The sequence below is a fragment of the Montipora foliosa genome, chromosome 6, assembly GCF_036669935.1.
Source record: "Montipora foliosa isolate CH-2021 chromosome 6, ASM3666993v2, whole genome shotgun sequence".
NCBI lineage: Eukaryota > Metazoa > Cnidaria > Anthozoa > Scleractinia > Acroporidae > Montipora > Montipora foliosa.
This window is the reverse complement of record NC_090874.1, coordinates 53,734,597-53,758,169: the sequence shown is the minus strand read 5'-3', so window position 1 is coordinate 53,758,169 and position 23,573 is coordinate 53,734,597. Positions and strand designations below refer to the sequence as shown.

Sequence of the window (23,573 nt, the reverse complement as noted above, 5' to 3'; positions counted from 1 at the left end):
GGACTTTGAATGAGCTAATTGAACTGCTCACACATTTCCATTGAGAAAGGCTGCTCGTCAGGACAGAATTGGCTGTTTTCATACTAGATATGCATAATCCAGCCATTCAAATTATGCCTTTCCCTCTCTTTCTCCATAAGCCAAAATCATTCCTTGGAAAACCCTGATGAAGAAAGGCATTTTCTTTCGAAAATTTGGCTTAATATGGGTATTCCCTCACTGCTCAATTAATGTTGCTGTACCAGTCTAGCATCCTGTAATCAGGGCATTGAAACTATTGTGTTTTCGTATTTCTCGGCTTTGTTTAAAAAAGTAGGTACGCAATGCGTACATGTGAGTAGCCACTTAGACACCGTACTACCAATGGAGTGTTAGGTATGCTGTTCGTTTTCCTTTGAGTTCTAACCATTTACTATACTAGCTCTCTACGAACTTCATTGGCTTCCCACTGCCTATTGAATCAGGTTTAAGATTTGGGTACAACGATTTGCCCACGGCATCGTGATCCGATTTGGAGAGGTAATAACAAGAATTGCGCCAGCCCACATGAATGGGCATCACACATGGCATTGAAAGGGGAGCGCGGATTAACCCTTAACACCGGCTAAAACCAAACTGGAATGCAAAATTACAAACTGGAATGTTTGATTCAGTACAGTTTTAACCAATAGGAATCAAACATAAAGTGGTGGCTTGACAGTACTAAATCAGTCGACTGTTTCACACCCTCTCCGCCAATCATAATTCTTGTGATGACAAGTTGTCTGGCTCAAATCAAACCACAACTGAAGCAGTTTTGTCTGAGCAAATGAAAAGCAACCACGTTCCAGGGTTCTCCTTATGAGGCGGTAACCGGTACAATTTATCACTTGTAAGAGCACTTATTGCCGCCTGCAAATGCTCAGAAGTCGCTTATCCATTGCAGAACGTCCAACATTAATCAAATGCTTTACCGGTTTGAAAAGGTCCCTTACCAGTTGTGCTGAAAACTAGGGAGAACCGTGTGTTCGTGCCAATTTTTTCACACATTATTTATTCTTTAATTTCTTTATGAACATAAAGCAATCTTTGACTCACCGTCAATATTGAAACTGTTTGTGACCTTCAAGCAGACAATTTTCATACCGACTGCTAAATCACTGTTTAATTTATGGGAGAAAAAATGACTTGCAATACGGACTTGTTCCTTACCAGCCAAAACGCAGTCAAGGCATGCTATTTTTTGAGAAATCCACATTACTTATAATTTCTACACACGCACACGGATAATTAAAGGAAAAAAAGCAATTACATGTACTTACTTCGCCCGTTGTGGATGAATGGTGGCATTTGCAGGCAGATCTGGATTTGATCCCAATCAAACAAACACTTATTAAGCCCTTAACCCATTGACATCCAAACCGGCCATAACCGGCCGCGCGCAATGACCCCTGAAATACCCAAACCGGCCGTAACCGGCCGTACAAAATGGCGTCTTGACCAGAGGTGATCTTAGGCCTCTACCCAGTCTCCCTTAGTAAATCTAAATTTTTTGTTGTTATGGAGATTTAGTAAGATAATTGACCAATCATTTGTCGTCTTGTGAGCATATTTTGAGAGCTGATAAGAGACCCCACAAGGGCTGGCTTTTTGCCCTTTCGATCGCGCGATCAAATTACGCGAAAACAACAGGCGATGCGCCAGATAACGCACCGAACGATGGGGATATTCATGCTTTTTTTTTCGGATTCGGAGGATCCAAGGATCTAAGGGATCTTTTATGGTTTTCCTGTAAGAGGAGGGGATACTAGAGACAAAAATTTTGATTTAGTTGGCTTTAAAAGTGACGAAGAAGACGGTGAAAACCAAGCGACCGATGATAAACATGAAGCTCGCTGGAATGATCAGGTCGATAATATTCAAATTCCAGATTTCGTGGCAGCTACTGCTCTTTATTTCGTTTTAGATAATCGTAATGAATTAAATATTTTTCTTAGTTTTCATAGGAGATGATCTATGGGAATTAATGGTAAACGAAACGAGTAGGTATGCCTGTCAAAAACTCTTAAAATCCCCGAGCGCACTGCCTTTTTTCATGCAGTAAGCCGCGCAGAATTAAAGGCCTTCGTAGCAATTAGCGCCATAATGGACATTGATTAGCTCCCGATTTTAGCTTTATATTGATCAACCGATGGATTTTTTGCAAATAACAAGGTTTTTTTCCTAAAATAAATTGGTAATCGAAGGAATTTTCGCCTTCGGCATACCTCGGAAGATCGGTATTTTCAACAAATAAATCAATCCGACCGTGCGTTTATATTCCGCAAATGCGAGAAAACCTCCAGTGATTTTCTCTGTTGTTTTTCTTGTGTTGTGTAAGTTATCTTTCAGTGAAAGTTTTCGAAAGAGCACTTTTGTACACAATTTGACCTTGTTTGTTCTGTCATGAAACATGATAGTGATCAATTAACTAATTTTGTGCACGTGTATTTCGACAAGCAGAAACGCTCCTCGTGAAAGTTTGTTTCGGCAGCGGCGTTTGGGCATAATTTTTGCACTTATACCTGCAAGAAAACAAAGCGATTGGGATAAATTTCAAGCAATTTTTATCCATTGAGTGGTTAGACTTAACTGTAAATTGCACAAGGCATATTTTGAGTTATAATATATATTTTTCAAGCGCTTTGTTTAGTTAGCGATCAAAAACGTTCTTGATTGCTTAACGCACGCTGCTTCGAAAATTCTACCTTTACATTTTCAGTTGAGCCTTAGCACGTGTTTTGAATCACTTTTTAGCAATATTTTTACATCATCTGGAAGTTCACTGTTTCTTCTTCCGTTGAACTAAATTCTAAAACTCAATCTCTTGTGTACATTTACTGCGCATATGGTTTATTTTTAGCGCTCATCTATCACCGTAATTAACATGCGTCACGCCGGATAATCAATTGACTGTCACACGCGGCAACCTGGATGACAATGGGTTAATGTACGAGCTCTTGCGATGAATTGTACGCCCCTTAGAACCTTTGTAATAAGAACCATCGACTGCTTTTCTTGCAGTGTCTTAGTCAAATTTTTTTTACATTCTGTAAATAATTATTTGCCTTGGAAGCCTTGCTTTAGCGGGGAACTAGAAAGGAAAAATAAAAGAACAAGGAGAAAAAAAGCTTTGAATCATTCTCTGGTAAATTCAATTATTGCGATTGTGAATTGAATTACATTGTAGACACGTGCCCGTGACATTTGCGCTTGTGTTGGTGTCGTTTAAATTGGCGTGACGGATTGTTTTCCTTTGCTTATTCACTGATGTTGTCCGCCTTAGTTCCAGAAGCATATGAACAGTGATGCATATATATCTCTTTGCATATAGGTCCATATACCATAAAGTTGTCTCACTGATAACTGCGTCAAGTCTCGTGGACTTGTTTAGTTGACTGATTTCGTACGCGAAAAGCTTGATTACCCAGGGAGCCTTCCAACTGATTCAGTCACACAACCCACTTATTCAGTTGACCCGGAGAACAGCAAAGGTTACTGCGAGTGCGAGGAAAATCGTAGGGATGGTCTTCCGCTATTATCCGGTGCTATTCATGTCAATAACTTGTTCAGTTGTAAATTAATGGTAACCGGCTGATTCAGTTGGATCTTCTAACTCGAGAGCAGAGAAATGAAAAGGTGTCCATTGCCGGCTTGTCCTATTTGCTGAGAGCATTGTTCTATAAACCTTATTAACAGAAATTTCTTTTTCACCTTGTTGCTCTCGTTACCTACTAAAGTGAATCAGTTGACTGATTTCGTACAGTTAGTCACGGTAACTGAGACGCCGATTTATACCCAGAGAGCCTTCCAACTGATTCAGTCACCCGGCTGGACTTATTCAGGAAAAACAAGTGCCTCTATGTTTCAGTCTGTAAAAAACAGCAAAAAAGAGGATCTAAATAATTATGTTCAGTGAAAACCGGCCGAATTGTTGCCCATGAAAACCTGCACGTTTCCGATATGACAATTGGAAAACAAACTGTTCAATAATACCCAAGGAAAAATTCGGAAATTTATCTGCCATTTCTGCAGATGATGGCGTGAGCTTTCGTTTGTTCCGTGCTTTGTACTCTCATAAAGCACACTGTTTAAACAATGAGAGTGGGCGTTATATAGAAACTTTATTATAGTATATAATTTTACACTAGTATTATGTATAATTTATAAAATATTATTACATAAATATCATAGTAATAAAAATAATAAGTAAAATAAGAAATATATGCACCCTCACAGCCGTACAGCCACCTTGCGCAATTCTTTTGTTTTTCTTGAAAAAATATTTAATCACATTTTCTGAATGAAACTTGCACCTAGATTATGAATAAATTTCGCTCTCTCTCTGAACTTTAACGAACAAGAAATCCTTTCCAACCTACAAGACATACACGGTGTGGTGGTCTGCGGGTTTTAGAGAATTATATTGACCACAAGCATGCTAATTCCGTTGTATGTGTCGAAAACACTGATGTATAAACTATCCAGAAACTAGCGCGTGCGTGTCAAGGTGGCTCAAACCAGCTTCAACCATTTTTGAGGGAATGTCTCATTAGACGGACTAACTCTATAACGCTGTTTCACTTAACGGCAATGTTATGGTACCACATGAAACCCTGCCAATAATCGTTAAACAAGATGCACATGTTACTGTGACGTAATAAATTACCATGGCAACAGAAGAACCATCTAAAAACGCCCTATATTTTGTGTTAAAGCACTTAGTATCTCAAAAACGAACTAAAGTGTCCCCCATTTTTTATTGCTGAAAAGCGATTAGCAGGCTAAGATGAAACTCTTTGCAAAGTTAAAAAAAAAATCTGGAGCAGATTCAGAACCACATTAAAATTTCCAAATTGTGAAGGTGGCTATGAATCTGCTGCAAAGAATTTTTTTAAACTTTGCAATGAGTTTTGTCTTAGCGTGCCAATTACTCTCCAGCAATAAAAAATGGGAGTCACCGAGTTCGTTTTTGAGATAATCGCTTTTAACGATAAAATATAGCGTGTTTTTCAGTGGCTATCTTGTTTTCATGGTAACTTCGCCACTGTGCTATAACTTCGGTTATAAATAGTTGAAATTTCGCTAGAACAGCAAGTCAAGCGCAAGCAAAGGTTAATCCGCGCTCCCCTTTCACTGCCATGTGTGATGCTCATTCATGTGGGCAGGCGCAATTTTTCTTATTACATCTCAATCGGATTCCAAATCGATCACAATGCCGTGGGCATATCGTCGTACCCAAAAATTATATCATCTATCTCAAAAACACCTTTTAAAAGCAATTAATAAGAAAATAATAACCGTTAGTTTCACGGGCAGTGATACAATCTGGCTGCACTGATCAATGTACTCGCTTCAGGGACAACTGGAAAAGTGAGTGCTCGCAGTCTCGTACAACGATACATGATTACATGGTCTTACATATCTTGCTTACTCGATTTTCGCAATTGGAGCGATTGCTGAATACCCGTCCACAAAGGAGCGTTTACGTTCGCGACGCTAGCCGCAGTACCGAACTGAACGAAAGTGGTTTTTGCGCAGTTTGTGTCAGATAGAGTGAATTCAGTAGAGTGGCTGGTGCTGCAGTGCCTTAGTCGACTTACGCTTAAATTGAGCTGAGTAGAGTGGCTAGTGCCACAGTGTCGCGGTGCTTACCTCATGGATTAACGAACGAGGTATATCGAACAACACGACTGCGGCGGCACTGTGGCAGCAGTCTTTTTAGGGTCCGTTTCTTGTGGCCGGGTTTTGACATTAAGTCCGTACTAGGTAGATTTCACAAAGAGATTTTCTGCTCAATCTAATTTAAGTGATTGAAATTTAAAGCTCACCCGCACGTGCGAGCAAAAGCCCAGTCTCTGTATCCAGAGAAGAATCCAACACTTTATAACTTCTCATGTGTGCCTTGACGTCCTTATCAAATTTTGCTATTACGCATTGAACGTTTGCTGGATTGTCAGAACTTGGGCCACAAATTCCCCCAACAAACTCAGAATAGAACCGCATGCAGTCATAATGGTCTGTGTGCTTTGTCCTTATCTCTTGCGTGACAGCTCTGACGACACAACTCACGAAAGTCATGAAGCGTTCGACTGGTTCAATGGTTGTTTGAGGGCTTTGAGGAAAATCCAAGAAGCGTATGCTTACATAAAGGGGGATACCTTTCTTTGTTTGTTTTGCAGGTAGGTTCACAAAGTGAATTAAGGAAACTTGTTTGCGCAAAATTATGGAATGGAATGAATCTTGCTGGTATGCAAATTTTTAGGTCAGTTATTTTAATTACTGGATATGTCACTCTTAAACCAAGACAGTTAAATTTCAATGACACGTTCCCCTTGACCTACAGTAGTTCCAGTCAATTCACGTTGTATTGTGTCAGTAAACCTAGAGTCTCGAATTGTTTAGTGAATAAATCGAGATTAGCGTGTGTGGTTTCAATATACCTTGCCTCTGCTTTGGTGGTCAAAGGTCGACTTTTGTTGACAAACAGCATGTTGAAATTGGGCCTCAAAAAACCTCCGTTTCATTTACCCAAAAATTTTATTGAATTTAATTGCAGCGGAAACATTGCTTATTCCGGTGATTATAGTCTCGTTTGAGAAAGCCATGTACCAAGATGCTTTTTGATGGTCGAATTTCGCACAAATTTGCCACTGACCCCTTGCAAAATGAACTTCAAGCTTTCTGTTAAGTTCTGGAAATTTCTGGAAATTTCTAAAATGTGACAGCTTTATTCCAGAGTCAAATTCCAGATTTTATTCCAGAAATTGTTTTCCAGTTTTTGCAAGTTTTGGGTTCTTTCAAAAGCTGGAAATAGCTTGAATTTGATACATCTATCAGGTGCTGCCAGAAAATGACAGTTTCTTCCAGTCTTCATTTCTTGCAGGAAACTGGAAATAAACTAGCAATAGTCTACAGCTTGTTAACAATTTTAACATTTCTCAAATGAAACAAATTGTTAGTTTATTACAGTTTCTATTCTATAAATTCAACTCTTTTCAGATAAAAACTTAAAGAAATGTTTAGCATGCAGTTTCTTATTATGTATAAAATTTAAGAAGTAAGAAAATCCATTGGAGAACCAGACATATGTAAACGCTATGTAAAGTTTATCATATAACTATGTTGAGCTATATAAAGGCTATTTACTGCTCCGTGACCAAGGGTAACCCGTCGTTTCGCCAACGTGTCAGCTCGCCAACGACCTGTTCGCCAACGTATGAAGTCTATTTGCCAACGTCTAATAATGTCAGTTCCCAACGCTTATATGTCAGTTCGCCAACGTCCAAAATACTTTGTGAAATAGATCTGAATTTTATTTACAAATTACCAAAAGAAGATAATGTGACCTTTGATCCAAGATGAATTGTTTGATTCGGCTTGAAAATGTTCGTTTCATTCTCCCCAATCTCTCTCTCTCCCTCTCTGTCTCTCACGCCATCCACGGCTTTATTTGTGAACATAAACCGGCTGTAAAACCTTTTTATTAAACATTTGCGTAGTTAAAGAGCCATCGAGTTGAAATATGTTTGTTTGATTACGCGCTTAGAAACGTTCACTTGTTTCCTGCAAATTTTGCCTACGTGTTTGTTCTACTCTCGCAGAGGGTTTTTGCATTGTTTGAAACACTGATTGAATATTTGCGGCAAAACTTTTTCCTTCCCCCACTCAACTATTAAATGTTCCCCCTACAGCCTGCTTCTCTACCGGTCTCTTTTCTCTCTGTTACGGGAAGAATTAGAAACGCGATAAAAACAATGTGAGCTCATTAACTTCACTTGTGCGGCATGTTGCAAAGGAGGTGAGAACTTTTTCAACTTGAATAGGATATTGTTTAAACGTTTAATGATATGTAACTACAAGAAAGAACAGATAACACCAACAATATCTGCCAATCAAATTCCTGCGATTTTGATTCGGCTTAATCAGGCATTGCTGTATAAAAGGGCTGTGATTTTCTGTTCAATTCAACCCCCTCATCTTATCGAAGTATTTTCGCTGATCAAATATGTTTACAAGAGTCACTCGAGATGGAAAGCTATTATTGTATCTATTGCAATGAGGAAGTAACAGAGAGACTGGAAGTGCTCCTCTGCGATGGCTGCGACAAATGACAACATCGACGTTGCAACATGGGAATTTCGAGACAGCAGTATAGAGATGCTGTTAAGACCGGATTAGAGGTGGTTTGGCGATGCCTATATTGCAGTGAGATCACTGATCCAATTGGGGAGAGTAGCAGAATCGAGGAAGAGATGGATGCCTTTGACATTCCGCCATCTTTTGGTATGCTCGTTTTTTCACAATACTAAAACGACAATAGGTGATGGAATGTTCTTAAACAAAGAGCTTTCCGTGAATGGAATCAGTCTGCGAGGAATCTGTGCGTTGAGACTAGAATTGCTGCTTGATGAAAAGCATCTCATAGACGAGACAGTCAAATTTTCCTTCCTTTTTTTTAGGTCATGCTAGATGAACTGACTGCTGCACCTTGTCCAGCCCTCCCTAAGCCTGCACATGTGGCTAGAGCTGCCAACCGACTCCGGCAGAAACTCAGACCCGAGCAACCGAAAGATCTGGACTTCGAACTGGTCAAGGAATGTCTCCCTCCCGGTTTCTTCAAAGCCGACCTGACACAAGCAGAAAGGCATCTGATCTTTGCCAGACAGGAGCAGCTAAATACCCTGGCCAAGGCTAAATCCTGGTACATGGACGGAACCTTCAAGCTTGTGCGACACCCATTCAAGCAGCTACTGATGGTGAATGCTTTTGTCCAATCCGGGGAATATGCAAAGCAAGTCCCACTTGTGTTTGTCCTGATGGCCAACAAGAAAGAAAAAGACTACAAGAAGGTATTAATCACTGTTTAGTCATAAATTAATAAAACTGAGAAAACATTATGCAGTCTATTGAGCATTAAAGTAAAGATAAAGACAATGCAATATTCGGAATCGAACTGGGAAAAGAGTTTCCAAGTATTATAGTAAGGAATCGAACTCGAAAACGTTATGCATATGCAGCTTCCAAGTATTAGTAAAACTATCTAAACCTCTTTCTACTAATCAATATCCTAGCATTTGTGTCCGATGAAAAACTGAAGCAGTATCGAAACAGGCGAGGCTATTCGACAGCTGGGAGAAGTACGAAAGGAAAGACAAGACCGCCCCACAGTTGCTGAAAACATGCTCACATCTCAACGGCCCCACTCGTGGAAACTGAAGAAGTCAGTAAAAATCACAACCAAAAAACGGCTCCTTTAGGAGCCACCAAGTTTGCAAAAGAATATGACCAGCAATAAACTATCAATAAAGAAAACTAATAAAATTTGAGGGGGCATTGGGACGCATTGAAAGGTTCAATAACAAATATGGCGGGTCACATCAACAATCCCTCTCAGGAAGTGAATTGCAAGTTATCTAATTGACAATTATTTTCAACGAAAAAGATGTTTTTGGACGTTGGCGAACCGAGTTCATACGCTGGCGAAACGACCGGTATTCTGACAAAGCCGTGTTCTGCTGCTTCTTTTAGGAGTACTCCACATTACTCCACTCTAAATTTTACATATGTTTAAGATCGATAGCTTTTACATAACATAGTAAAAAACCGAGGTGGATATATTTGGACATAGCAGCGTTTCAGAACTTCAAACTTGCTCACTTAAAATTGCTCGCGACGAATCGGATTCCCCGCCGCAGTCAATTTTACCAACAATATTTTAAAACTATTTGCAAGATTTCACCCGCTTGGGAAAATCAACAAACAACAAATACGGTTTAATCAGGGCGCTTGTAATTCCATCTTGATAATTTAAATAAAATACGAGTAAAGCTTGCTGTTAATACTCTGTCCGAAAACGTTTGCAAAGACATGGCTTTGCATGAAAACACCACAGAAAAGATACAATAACTTATGAAAATGTGAAATGCTTTGGAATGTCTTCAAAGATAACAGTCCACTGCAGTCAATAACAGATCAACGTGTTACCAACTTAAACCAACTACTTAATTACTTTAAAGCCTGGAAACAAACATTTCACAGAAGGACAGATGTGTAAGAACACTTCATAACATGGCAAACAATGTTTGATCTCGAGGTAATATATAGACTAAACTTAAAATGGATCACAGCAAAACAATGCAAAACTGATAAGTTATTGTAAATACCATGTCCTTGCCCCCTTAGGTATGACTATCTAAAAAAGCCATACTATTCCATGGCAACTCCTTCATATTTTGTACCATCTGAGGACAAAGCAATGATTCCAGTTCCTTGTAGAATATCCTCCCCTGAAGAAAAGCAATTTGTAGCCTATCACTACTGCTACGTTTTAAGACTCCCCATCGTCTCCCAAACCCCATATTGTTTTCTGTGCCTTTGTGCAGTTTGGCCCCAACAAATAAGCTAACCTGTGGCTGATCAATATGATCACATTTTGTTCCACGGTGTGAAACACAAATAAAATAATTAAGAGCATGAGCCCTGGAACATACCTTAAAAAATAACAATGACTGTATTTATTGTTAGGCTTGACTAGCAACACCACACAGAGAACTTAAAAAATATAGCATAACTATTTCACACTCAAGGATCACAGGCATCTATTTTTGGGGGTCTGAGGGCTCATTTAAAGAAAAGAAAAAAAAAGGTGTCCGATCTAGCCCTTTTACTCAATCAAATAGTACATATCAATACAGTAACTCTCTGTTTCATATTGTTTTCAAGGTGTCAGTAAAAGGCCTTAAAGGACTTCTAGTGAGTACATATTCCAGCACTCGGCAAGGTCCCTTTTTGACTTGTGGCTGTTTCTGCTTAGGTGGCCTCATACACCACGAGCCTTTTTGGAGATATCACTGCCAAGCCGGCCACGTCTGCTGAATAATTTTTATGGTCAAATATTTGTTAATCCCTCCTACGTGATTCAGTTTTTCATACATCTATCTGGCTGTTTCTGTGATTAAAGTTTTTAATTTCACACAGAATTTGTTTCATTTGTTAGCCTTATTTTGGGGTTGAGAGTTTGCTTTGTAAATTTCTCCCCCTCATTCTACAGAATAACCCTAACTTTTGTGTATGATGTTTCCTCAACTCAGCCACCATTCACACACAATATTCCCCTCAAACTACCTGCTAATTAGTGAATGTTTTAGTTAGTGGAGAGAAACCCCTTCTTGTAAGGAGGATTCTTCTATCAACACCAATTAAGAAAGCTACAAAGGTTGCTAGGTTAACTGCTGCTTCATGTATTACTATTAAATAACCAATCTTAATTTCACTTGGACAGTTCATCTTTAATTTAATATGGCTCCTTCGTGGGGCCCCAGACACAAATGGTAACATAATTATTGTTTAACTACTGTTTGCAAGACGTTATGTTTTGGTGTGATATTGTTTCTTGTCGCCTGTTTCCATTATTTTATGTGATCTGTATTTCGTACACGAAATAGATGTTTTTGCCATACATTCCGACTCCCCTCAGAGGGTTTTTGATTCAAATGCTTAACCACTCTGCAAAATTCCAGTCTTATTGATTGAGTTATAGAGACTATAATCCAAAAAAATACATTTATCACTCTTTTGTAAAGGTCATTCAAAAAATGAGGGCGCTAGCATTTTTGACTTTGTAATATCTTGTCTCATACTTCCAGTTTCATTTTTTTTTTTAATTTTGCAAATTAGAAGATTGTAGGACTTATTTTCAGATAATTAATGGTAAGAGGTAACAATATCTAGCTCTATTTTCTATTTTGTTTTGAAAAGACAGAGAACGAATCGAACACCTTACGTGGATCTGTGATCAACTCTGCACAGTCTTCAGGTAAGAAAAAATAATTGGAAATGTGACAGCCAAGGCTTATTTGAAAGAAAGCTTGTCGTCTATTTTGTGCTTCATTATTCAAGGAAAAGGTTCTTCATGGAAACGGTTTGATCCTGAAATTTTAGTTTGTTGTAATATTGCGCATATTTGACACGACTGAGGTTTTTCTCTTCACGCACGTAATGAAATAGGAAGGGGTTTTTGCCTCTAATAGCAAATATGTTGTTTCAAAAAACTGTTCGCTGGAAAAGGTGGCCTTTATGAATTCATCATGTTTTATAATATGCAAGCTTACCTGGATAGTTTTTATGGCAATAGTAAAGCATTTTCGTGTCAAAATGAGGTTAGCGTCTTTCTGTTGTGCTAACTTAATTAAATATAAAGATACATTCTGCCTCGTGAGTTTGTTATTCTTGTTAACCAGCAATGGCATCGAAAGGCATTGCAACACGAACGGCGTTTTAGTGCATCTCATGTTGTTTGTTACAATTAAATGTTTCGCTGTAAAAGGATTCTGTGATATTTTCTGCCTTTGTGAATTATATCATGTTGTGTATTGAATTTTCGAGCTTAAGGTTGAGATGTGATAAAGGAGGATATTTTTAGTATTGCTTTGTATGCAGGACAGGTTCACAAAAATAAACAGGTCTGTTGGAAGCGTGCTTGAGTTTCAACAAAATGAGCCCCAAAATCAGCAAAAAATTGTGGAGGGTTGTCCAATACTCACAAATAGACTCCGTTGGTGTTAGTACTGATAAGAAGAGTCTCCATTGGTACGATTAGCACCACTAGAAACTAATGTCGTTCCAATGGTTCTACTGGTGAACATGCATCTCATTAAAGGCACTTAGATCATTTTGTCATGTGGTGTGGCTGGGTACAGGGCAATTCCAATGGACCATTGGCACCAATGGTACGATTGGTACCTCTACAAAATGATGTACTATGATCAAATTTTTACCCCTTGATATTTTGAGTGTATCACATAGAATTCCATGAAAGAACAAAAAAACGCCATTTACCGTTTGCAAATATCCTCATTAGTTCCGGAGATATTTAAGTTTGAAAAATGGGTAAAATATGCAAATGAGATGACTAATGACGTCATACACGCAACCCAATATTATATTGAGTATATAAATAGAGCTACCTTGGCCAATTTACAGCGTACACCATTGAAACTTGGTAGTCTTATAGTTCTACAGGAAACACACCTATGGCTATAAAAAATTATGTTCCCATGGCAACTCACTCTTTTGCAGTCCCCACCCACTTGATTTCAATATGTTAGTGATTTTCAGCTTGAAAAATGTTAAACAAGGCCACAACGTCGTGCTAACATATTTATATGCTTGCTCGATCAGGCATATGAAGTGCTGTTAGCAAATATCAAAATGGAACGCCAAAAGTGGCCAGAAAAGCTCATAATATGTGGGAGGTCTGGAACCCAGTATGATGCCATGGTAACAGAACTGTTAAGCTCATATTGTGGAGAACATTTAGTAGAATCTTACTGCAAAAAATCGAAAATTTCTGATACAAATTGGCTGAGATATCTCTTTTCATCATATTTGAACAAAATTTGGTTGAGTGTATGACGTCATCACTTGGCTAATTTGCATATTGTAAAAACTCGAATATCTCTGGAACGAAAAGAAATATTTGAAAAAAGTAAACAGCATTTTTTTCCTCACACAGACTACTTGTTTATGTTTCAAAATGGCTTCGATAGGAAAGATGCGATTTTCGTCATAGTACTTAGTTCAGTTTGTCATGTGGTGTGGCTGGGTACAGGGCAATTCCGATGGACCATTGGTACCACTAGAAAATGATGTAATTCCAATGGTTCTACTGGTGAACATGCATCTCATTAAGGGCACTTTGATCATTTTGTCATGTGGTGTGGCTGGGTGTAAAAGCGAACTTGTTTTTTGTGGTTGGGTTTAGAACGAGGAATATTCATAATAATTATTGCGTACATGCTTTTTCTTTGTTGTAAATAATAATAATAATATAATAATAATTGAAACTTATATAGCGCATTTTTCATGGCGAACATGATCAAATGCGCTTTACAATTTAATAAAATAAATAAAAATAAATAAAATTACAAGCAGTTATAATTAAAAATAAATTAATGTATAGATAATAATAATAATAATAATAATAATTGCAAGGTAAGCAATAAATATTTGACGAGTTAAAATGTATGAGAATTACAAATTAAAAGCTTGTTTAAAAAGATGTGTTTTGAGCTGGCACTTAAAACTTGAAAGAGAGTCAAGGCTAGATATTTTACAGGGCAGATTGTTCCAAAGCTTCGGGGCTGCGTAACAAAAACCTCTTCCTCCAAGTGTTGAGAGTATCTTGCCACTAGGAGTCTCAAGCATAATTCTTTCGCTAGATATGAGTAAATATCTAGTTGATGATTTCCGACTGATCAATTTACAGATATAGTCAGGTGCCATGCCGTGAATAGCTTTAAAGGTAAAGAGCAGAATTTTAAATTCAATGCGGTACTTAATTGGAAGCCAGTGAAGCTGATATAAGAATGGTGTGATATGACTGAACTTCGGTTCCTTAAAAATTAGTCTCGCAGCTGCATTCTGAACTCTTTGTAACTTTTCAATTTGTACTTGTGGAAGTCCGTAGAGTAAGCTGTTACAGTAATCTAATCGGCTAGACACAAACGCATGAATTAAGGTCTCGGTGGATTTACGCGATAAGTGTTTTCTTATTCGCATAATGTTATGAAGATAATAGAATGATATATTACAAATTTTGTTTACGTGGGAGTTCATCGACAGCTTGTCGTCAATAAAAACACCGAGATTTTTCACAACTGACGATCTCATTACATCAGAATCGCCCACGGTAATCGAAGAAATATTAACTTTAGTTAACTGTTGTCGGGTTCCTATGATAAGAAATTCCGTTTTTTCATCATTGAGAAGGAGTTTGTCAGTTATCGTTAGTAACTTTCAAGAGTGCCGTTTCTGTACTATGGTTCTTTCTGTACGCAGATTGTAGCGAACGGTAAAGATCGTGTTTTTTCATATGATTGTCAATTTGAATAAACACAGCTTTTTCAGTTACTTTTGAAATGAAGGAAAGATTGCTTACAGGCCGGTAATTCTTGAAAACAGTGTGAAGACCAGCCTTCTTAAGAGTTGGCAAAACTAAGGCTTCTCTCCATGCTGAGGGAAAATAACCACTATCAAGTGAAATGTTAATCATTTTAGTTATCACTGGCAGAGGTGTGGGTATCGGGTCAAGAGCAGACGATTTCTTAGCCAGATTCATAATAATGCTATGAGCTTCTTCTTCTGTGATTGCTTGGAAACTGCTAAATGACGGACATTGTGGATCCATAATGGGAGAACAATCTTGACAATCTTCAGTTGTACACTCTTTGAATTTGGATCTTATATTACTGATCTTTTCGACGAAGAAGTTAGCCATCTCATTTACAAGCATCGTTTTACTAAAATGAGGAGGAAGTGGAACCTCACAGTTTTGATTTAATAATTGTTTTGAGACCCTGAAGAGCTTTCCTTGATCCGAACTGTTTTCTTGTATGAGGTTCTGATAAAAATCAAAGCGCGCCTTTTTCATCAAATTTGTAGCGAAGTTTCTTGCAGATTTGTATGCAGTTAGGTCATGTATGGAGTTTGATAAACGCCATTTCTTTTCTGCTTTTCTTCGCATCCTTTTTGCGGCTAAAATCTGATCATTATACCACGGGATGCGTCGCCTTTGGGGAATGATTTTTCGCTGAAACGGAGCATGTTTGTCAAGGACAGATGTTAAAGTTCTATTGTAACAATCTACAAGCTCATCCAACTCCCCAGGGGTGTCTTGACAGACTTCGGAAGCTGCTAGATCACTGCAGAAAGAGTCCAAGTCAATTGATTTAATTTTCCTGTAAACTCTTTCCTTCAATATGATTTTCGGTTTAGTTGCTCTTAGCGTAGTTAATGGAATCTGATTGACGCGTGATAATTAAGTCAATTAAGCCAACTTGAATAATTAAGTCAACTTGTTTTGCGTGGTTGGCTTACAGAACGAGGAATATTCATGATAATTATTGCGTGCATTTACTTGGTGTAAAGGCCAACTTGTTTTGCGTGCTTGGCTTATAGGACGAGGTACATTCACAATATCTATAGCGCGCTTTTACTTGGTGTAAATTAAAGCGGACTTGTTTTGTGTGCTTGGCTTATAATATTCATAATAATTATAGCGCGCTATTACTTGGTGTGAAAGCGAACTTGTTTTGCGTGGTTGGCTTATAGAACGAGGAATATTCATCATAATTAGTGCGTGCTTTTACTTGGTGTAACAGGGAACTTGTTTTGCGTGGTTGGCTTATAGAACGAGGAATATTCACAATAATTATGGCGTGCATTTACTTGGTGTAAAGGCCAACTTGTTTTGCGTGCTTGGCTTATAGGACGAGGTACATTCACAATATCTATAGCGCGCTTTTACTTGGTGTAAATTAAAGCGGACTTGTTTTGTGTGCTTGGCTTATAATATTCATAATAATTATAGCGCGCTATTACTTGGTGTGAAAGCGAACTTGTTTTGCGTGGTTGGCTTATAGAACGAGGAATATTCATCATAATTAGTGCATACATGCTTTTTCTTTGTTGTAAAAGCGAACTTGTTTTGCGTGGTTGGCTTACAGAACGAGGAATATTCATAATAATTATATCGCGCTTTTACTTGGTGTAAATTGTTTTGTGTGCTTGGCTTATAATATTCATAATAATTACAGCGCGCTATTACTTGGTGTAAAAGCGAACTTGTTTTGCGTGGTTGGCTTTAGAACGAGAAATATTCATAATCATTATTGCGTACATGCTTTTTCTTTGTTGTAAAAGCCAACTTGTCTTGCGTGGTTGGCTTACAGAACGAGGAATATTCATGATAATTATTGCGTGCATTTACTTGGTGTAAAGGCCAACTTGTTTTGCGTGCTTGGCTTATAGGACGAGGTACATTCACAATATCTATAGCGCGCTTTTACTTGGTGTAAATTAAAGCGGACTTGTTTTGTGTGCTTGGCTTATAATATTCATAATAATTATAGCGCGCTATTACTTGGTGTGAAAGCGAACTTGTTTTGCGTGGTTGGCTTATAGAACGAGGAATATTCATCATAATTAGTGCGTACATGCTTTTTCTTTGTTGTAAAAGCGAACTTGTTTTGCGTGGTTGGCTTACAGAACGAGGAATATTCATAATAATTATATCGCGCTTTTACTTGGTGTAAATTGTTTTGTGTGCTTGGCTTATAATATTCATAATAATTACAGCGCGCTATTACTTGGTGTAAAAGCGAACTTGTTTTGCGTGGTTGGCTTTAGAACGAGAAATATTCATAATCATTATTGCGTACATGCTTTTTCTTTGTTGTAAAAGCCAACTTGTCTTCCGTGGTTGGCTTACAGAACGAGGAATATTCATGATACTTATTGCGTGCATTTACTTGGTGTAAAGGCCAACTTGTTTTGCGTGCTTGGCTTATTAAGGACGAGGTACATTCACAATAATTATAGCGCGCCTTTACTTGGTGTAACAGCGAACTTGTTTTGCGTGGTTGGCTTACAGAACGAGGAATATTCATAATAATTATATCGCGCTTTTACTTGGTGTAAAGGCCAATTTGTTTTGCGTGCTTGGCTTATAGGACGAGGTACATTCACAGTATCTATAGCGCGCTTTTACTTGGTGTAAAAGCGGACTTGTTTTGTGTGCTTGGCTTATAATATTCATAATAATTATAGCGCGCTATTACTTGGTGTAAAAGCGAACTTGTTTTGCGTGGTTGGCTTATAGAACGAGGAATATTCATAATTATTGCGTGCTTTTACTTGGTGTAAAGGCCAACTTGTTTTGCGTGCTTGGCTTTAGAACGAGGAATATTCATAATAATTATAGCGCGCTATTACTTGGTGTAAAAGCGAACTTGTTTTGCGTGCTCGGCTAATAGAACAAGGAATAGTCATCGTAATTACTGCGTGCTTTTACTTGGTGTAACAGCGAACTTGTTTTGTGTGGTTGGCTTATTAAACGAGGAATATTCATAATAATTATTGCGTGCTTTTACTTGGTTTAAAAGCGAACTTGTTTTTTGTGGTTGGCTTGTAGAACGAGGAATAATCATTATAATTATTGCGTGCCTTTACTTGGTGTGAAAGCGAACTTTTTTTTCACCAATAGAACCATTGGAATGACATAATTTTCTATTAGTACCAATCGTACCATTGGTACCAATGGACCATCGGAATTGCCCTGTACCCAGCTAGATCACATGAGAAAATAGTTTCACCAATAGAACCATTGGAATGACATAATTTTCTATTAGTACCAATCGTACCATTGGTACCAATGGACCATCGGAATTGCCCTGTACCCAGCTAGATCACATGAGAAAATAGTTTCACCAGTAGAACCATTGGAACGACATCATTTTCTATTGGTACCAATTGTACCATCGGAATTGCCTTGTACCTAGCCAGACCACATGAGAAAATAATTTCACCAGTAGAACCATTGGAATGACATCATTTTCTATTGGTACCAATGGTACGATTGGTACCAATAGACCATCATAATTGGGAAAATAGTGAAAGTCCCCTTAATGAAATGCATATTCACCAACAGAACCATTGGAATGACATTCTTTTCTATTGGTACCAATCCTACCATTGGTACCAATGGACTATCGGAATTGACGAATCGTATCCGTTTGTGTATATTGGACATGACTAAATTGTGACGCCGATGAACAATAAAGTAGCTGCTATTTCCAAAATGATGGAATTACCTGGTGATACATAACCTTGTCTTGGAGAGTAAATTTTTGACTCAGCAGAAACAATGGTCAACCCCGGGGTCAACCTCAAGAGTTCGGGCGATTGTGATCTTTGTTTTTGACTTTGCTCATTTATTGTCAAACTCTATAACACTTGACAGAAAAAGAAACTTACGAAAACCCGGTACCTTGCCATCATTTGACACAAAATTAATCACGGCGCCCACTGAATTCCGGCGATGTCACTTTCGATTTTGCGATTAATTTGTGCAACCAAAAGTACAATAACAAAATTGAACGTAGCAAAAATCTCCCCAAAATGTTTGTCGCTGATCGTAACTTTTTATATTCTATATTCACGGTTCAAAATTAATGTTGTTTTCATGTCGTAAATATGTTATTCTCGATCGACCGTCCTGGAGACTTCCTTCTGCTCTTTCTAAAAACTGTGCATCAATAGTTATTTACTTTTGCATCAATATTTGTTTTTGCATAAAGCAAGCTAACAAAATCTGTACCTTGCTGAGTTCGCATTTGTTAGCGTTAATAGTATTTTCGGTCCGATGCTTCTGTTTTAGAGGGGTCTATTGTTTTGGTCTCCCATCCAAACACTAACCCCGCCCGGCAGGGATTAACTTCAGTGAACTTTAGTATTACAAAGCTGTCAGATGCTCAGCGGGCACGCTTAAACTTGTGGTGAAAAGTTTATCAACATGTCAGCCCAGAAGCCAATGTTTCTCACTTCCCATTTATTTTCTTCAATCTTTCGGGGTTCAGTACTTTGCTAGTAACCACATGTCTTCTCAGACTATTTACCCAAGACTTCTACCATGGCACTACAATGATAGACAATACCAAAACAATATCGTACACTGTTAGAGCTACATATTATGCAAGGACAACTTGAATCTCCTGGAAGGCAACACACAGCTCAGTTGACATTTTATATGGAATAAATTGCTGTTTTACTTCACTACCACATGTAAGCAATGCGTGTCTAAAATTTCCAAAGAGGACAGGAATTTCTTCTTTCCGACAAATGATTAATTAATAGGCTGGTAGCCAGGTTTTTAACCTCAGAAAAGGATCTGTTCGTCGTGCGAACGTGTGAGGACCTGTGAGCCAAAGGGCCTCTGCTGGTATGACTTCTGGGTGACCCCTTAAATGGTCTTAATGACCCCCCAACTTGAAAAAAAATTGTCTGGAACGGTGCACATACCACAGGCAACCCAGTGTTCCCTCACGGAGGGTCTCGTTAAATTTAAAACAAGAACCCAATTCAAAGATTTTGGCATGAATTAAATGCTTAGGTTCATGTAATAAAAGTATATAACTGCTTTAAAATCTGTCGTCTAATTGTTTTTGTCTGTGAGCTATGGTAATAACTGTTAATAGCTTGGCTACAATGGATTTTTTGTAGTTTCCAGCACAGGCTGCACATTTCTGATTTGCTGGAATATTATTTTATAGGAGCAGAATAATTATGTATGTGTTGTGTATTTTCTGTTTCGAATCTACGTATAAACTATGTTGATACCATTTTTATTTTTGGACACAAAAACCCCATAACATAGCCTTTACATATGCTACGTAAAGGTTCCATTTGACTAGATAAAACATAGCATTTCCTTTCAAAATATATACATGAGGCATACGTATGACATAGCCTTTGAATAAGGCTTCTGTATCCAATTTATGTATATCATAACATACCATTTACATAAGGTTGTTAAATACGATTTACATAGATTACACAGTGTCTGGTTCTACAAGGGAAGGTACAAGACATGACTGCCTGATTACCACTAATGACCAATAACTTTATAGTTAAACAAAGTATTCAATGATCTTTGGTAGTTCTTTATACAGACAAGAAAATGATGCCTGTTTTTGTTGTGCATTTGACTGCTTAGAGTAAGAAGCTTAGTAAAGTCACTCCTGATAAATTTAAAAAGTTACCAATGGCTGAATTGCCTTAAAGGAACCAAAAGTTAAAACCATCAAGGAATAAAATTAACTGGTGGGAAAAGGCAGAGGAAAATCATGAAAAACTGGAATATCCTTGAAAAAAGCTGGAAATTAATACATGATCTTCACATGCTTTCATTTAATAGCATGCAGGAATGTCTAGAAAAATCTAGAAAGCAGCATTTGTAACAAGCTCGAAAAAGCTGGAAAAACCTGATTTGATCCCAGATTATGATTTCTGGAATAAAGCTGACAATTTCTTCCCTAATTAGCATGTTTCATTAACATTCTAGAATTTTCTAGAATTTTCCAGAAAAGGAAACTGGTAAATTCTAGGAATTTCTAGAAATTTTTTTCGTCATATCCTAAGAAAAATTCTGGGAATAACCAGAATATTCCAGATTTGTTTTGCAAGGGTCTGTAATCAATCTAAAAAAGGTCAAGTTTTAAAATTTGGTCAAAATTCCAGTTTTGGTATATTGTACCGTTAACAGCGCTAAAGGGTGAATGAATTACTCTAGCTGTGCCATGTTGTTTTGATTTTCAAGTTACTCGTTCGTTATTTCAAAAAGAGAGTCTGGCTGGAGTCGTTTTCACTCGCTCGCAAGGCCCCATACCGAAAAAGTCGCCGTCCAGGTAAAATAATTATCGAAACAAAGTAAAACATATTTTTCTAAAAATGGTTTTGGTAGTCCTTTATTGTGACAATGTTTGGCAATTTTCGATTTTTTTATCTTGCACGGTCTTAGGTGAAAATTGCTGAGAGGCGCTCTTAAATGTTCCTTACAAGGAGGTGAAACTCCAACTATAAACCAACGATGTTATAGAAAACATACTGTAACTGACACAATGGTAAATTTTAAAAGTGTAATGCTAAACCGACATGATCAACTTGTTTGTTGAGTTTGGCCGGTTTCATCTGCTCAATATGGAAGCTCTCCCTGTTTATGAGTTGATAGAAAGAGGTAGCATTTTCAATAAATTCTAAGCAAGAAACATCGCAATTATCCTGACAATGTTTAGACAAACTAAGATGCTTGAAAATATGATACCCGGTAATTTTTATCCCAGAAAAGGTGCTCATTTACATGTGTGTAGAAATGCCTGTTATGCACGTTATTTTCCTTGCCTAATTTTTTAACCTTCTCTTGCACAAAGTTCAATTTCCACTATGGAAGACCAAATATTTTCTTGGTCAATTTATGACAGCCGATGACATGCATCACAGGTCAACTTGCCGGTTTTCAAAATGCAGGGGTTTGTCTGCAAGCGTTTCCTTCTTGTCTCGCCCCATTTTTCATAACTCTAAAAATTTTAATTTCATGTGGTTATCCACTGCCAAGTCTTTCGGTAAAACATTATCTAGTGGGAAATAACTTTCTAACACAAATCATTTATACCTACGCAAACACCGTGGATCGAGATCAAGTGAATGTAAACAAAAAAATATCAAAAAAGCAAGAGCTTCAAATTACATATTGCACAATAATCCCACAACAGTACATTGAACCTAGTAATTGTGAAATAATGGTAACAAACGGATTACTTGGAATCAAATGCAATTAAAAGGATACAAAGCAGTAGACAAAAATACAGCAATTACTCATTGGAAAACAGCAAAAATATTCAAGGCGCAAATCACACGCTGTGCCAGACTAAAGGTCAACATAGATAAATAAAGCTAGACAATAGCAAATGAAATTTTGCAATCACTGCTAAGAACTAAAATCAAGAACAGAAAGCTATATGTAGTAACTAAACTAAAGGCTAGGCATAAATAAAGAAAGAGGAAAATACTGATAACATACCAAATGTTATTGATAACTACACACCTAAGAAGACTTGGAAAATGACTTGTCTTGAAGACTGACACTCTTCAGATAAATTAAGGACAGTGCCTACTATTGTTATTGCGAATACGTTCTGCGCATCTCCAGACACTCGGATTTCCTATTGGTGATGCTTACTAATGCAGGGATATTTTTGCGAGGTTTAAAACTATCCGGAGAAAGTAGATCTTAGTAAGTACTCTTGGTATCCAAAAAGAAAATTGGGGGTAACCATGCATTATTTAGAGATAATTGAGCTTCAATTTGAGAAAGAACGCCATACATTGCTTTGTATTTTAAAGCTTTTTACAAATATTATTCATGAATTATCTTTGAAAAATGCGTGGTTACCCCCAATTTTCTTTTTGGATTTCAATAACACTTGGGAAGATCTACCTTTCCTGCATAATCATAACTTGGGGCAAAAATACCTTTGAATTAGTAGGCACCGTCCTTAACTGAACCGACTGAACTTACTGAGTAAATGGTAGCCAATTTACAATGGAGTTTAGGAAAACAGAAAACTAACTGAAAACCAAATAAGGCTAGGGGGTAAATATACTACCCACTAATACAGGATTTACCTAAGAGAAGAAGGAGTTTACCACTCCTACACAACAGGAATTAGGTAAGAGAAATGTGTGGGGATAACACAACTACACAAGCAAAAATATGAGGAAATTGAGTATTATGGGTAAACAAGCAAGTAATAGTAATTAGGATAATGAAAAGAAGTTGAAAATAATTGGAATAAAAATAAACACAAAATGAACACAAGTGACCTAGTCACAGTTCAATCAAACAACAGACAAATAACTTATTACAGGTACACCCAGCAAGCTAATATCACTTAATACCTTGCAATGTTCCTTTTTAAAACCTTTTGAGCAGGAATAATGAATCTGGCTGAAAAAAATTTTTAAGGGATAAATAATACTGGTGGATCATTTGGATGCATCATTCGCAACTAATCATGAGTGACCGTGAGCACTTCAGAAAATAAACTTATAAGGAATTCTGACAAAAAGTAACGCAAAATTAATCAGAACTGGTTTATTACACATAAATTATTACTTGTTCGTGTTATAAAGAAACGGGAAAAAGTGAGCAACTTACC

At 37.5% G+C, this 23,573-nt stretch overlaps 1 protein-coding gene across 1 annotated transcript in view; it reads right to left on the bottom strand.

Moving 5' to 3' along the window:
• Positions 1–23,573, bottom strand: part of LOC138007755 (tetratricopeptide repeat protein 28-like) — a 47,833-nt gene that overhangs the window by 8,474 nt on the left and 15,786 nt on the right. Inside the window, exons 6-7 of the mRNA XM_068854818.1 lie at position 23,573; positions 23,314–23,362 (exon numbers count right to left, since the gene is read on the bottom strand). The exon at position 23,573 is cut by the window's right edge and continues 47 nt beyond it. The gene's annotated coding sequence lies outside the window, so the exon portion shown is untranslated. The remainder of the gene's footprint in view (positions 1–23,313; positions 23,363–23,572) is intronic.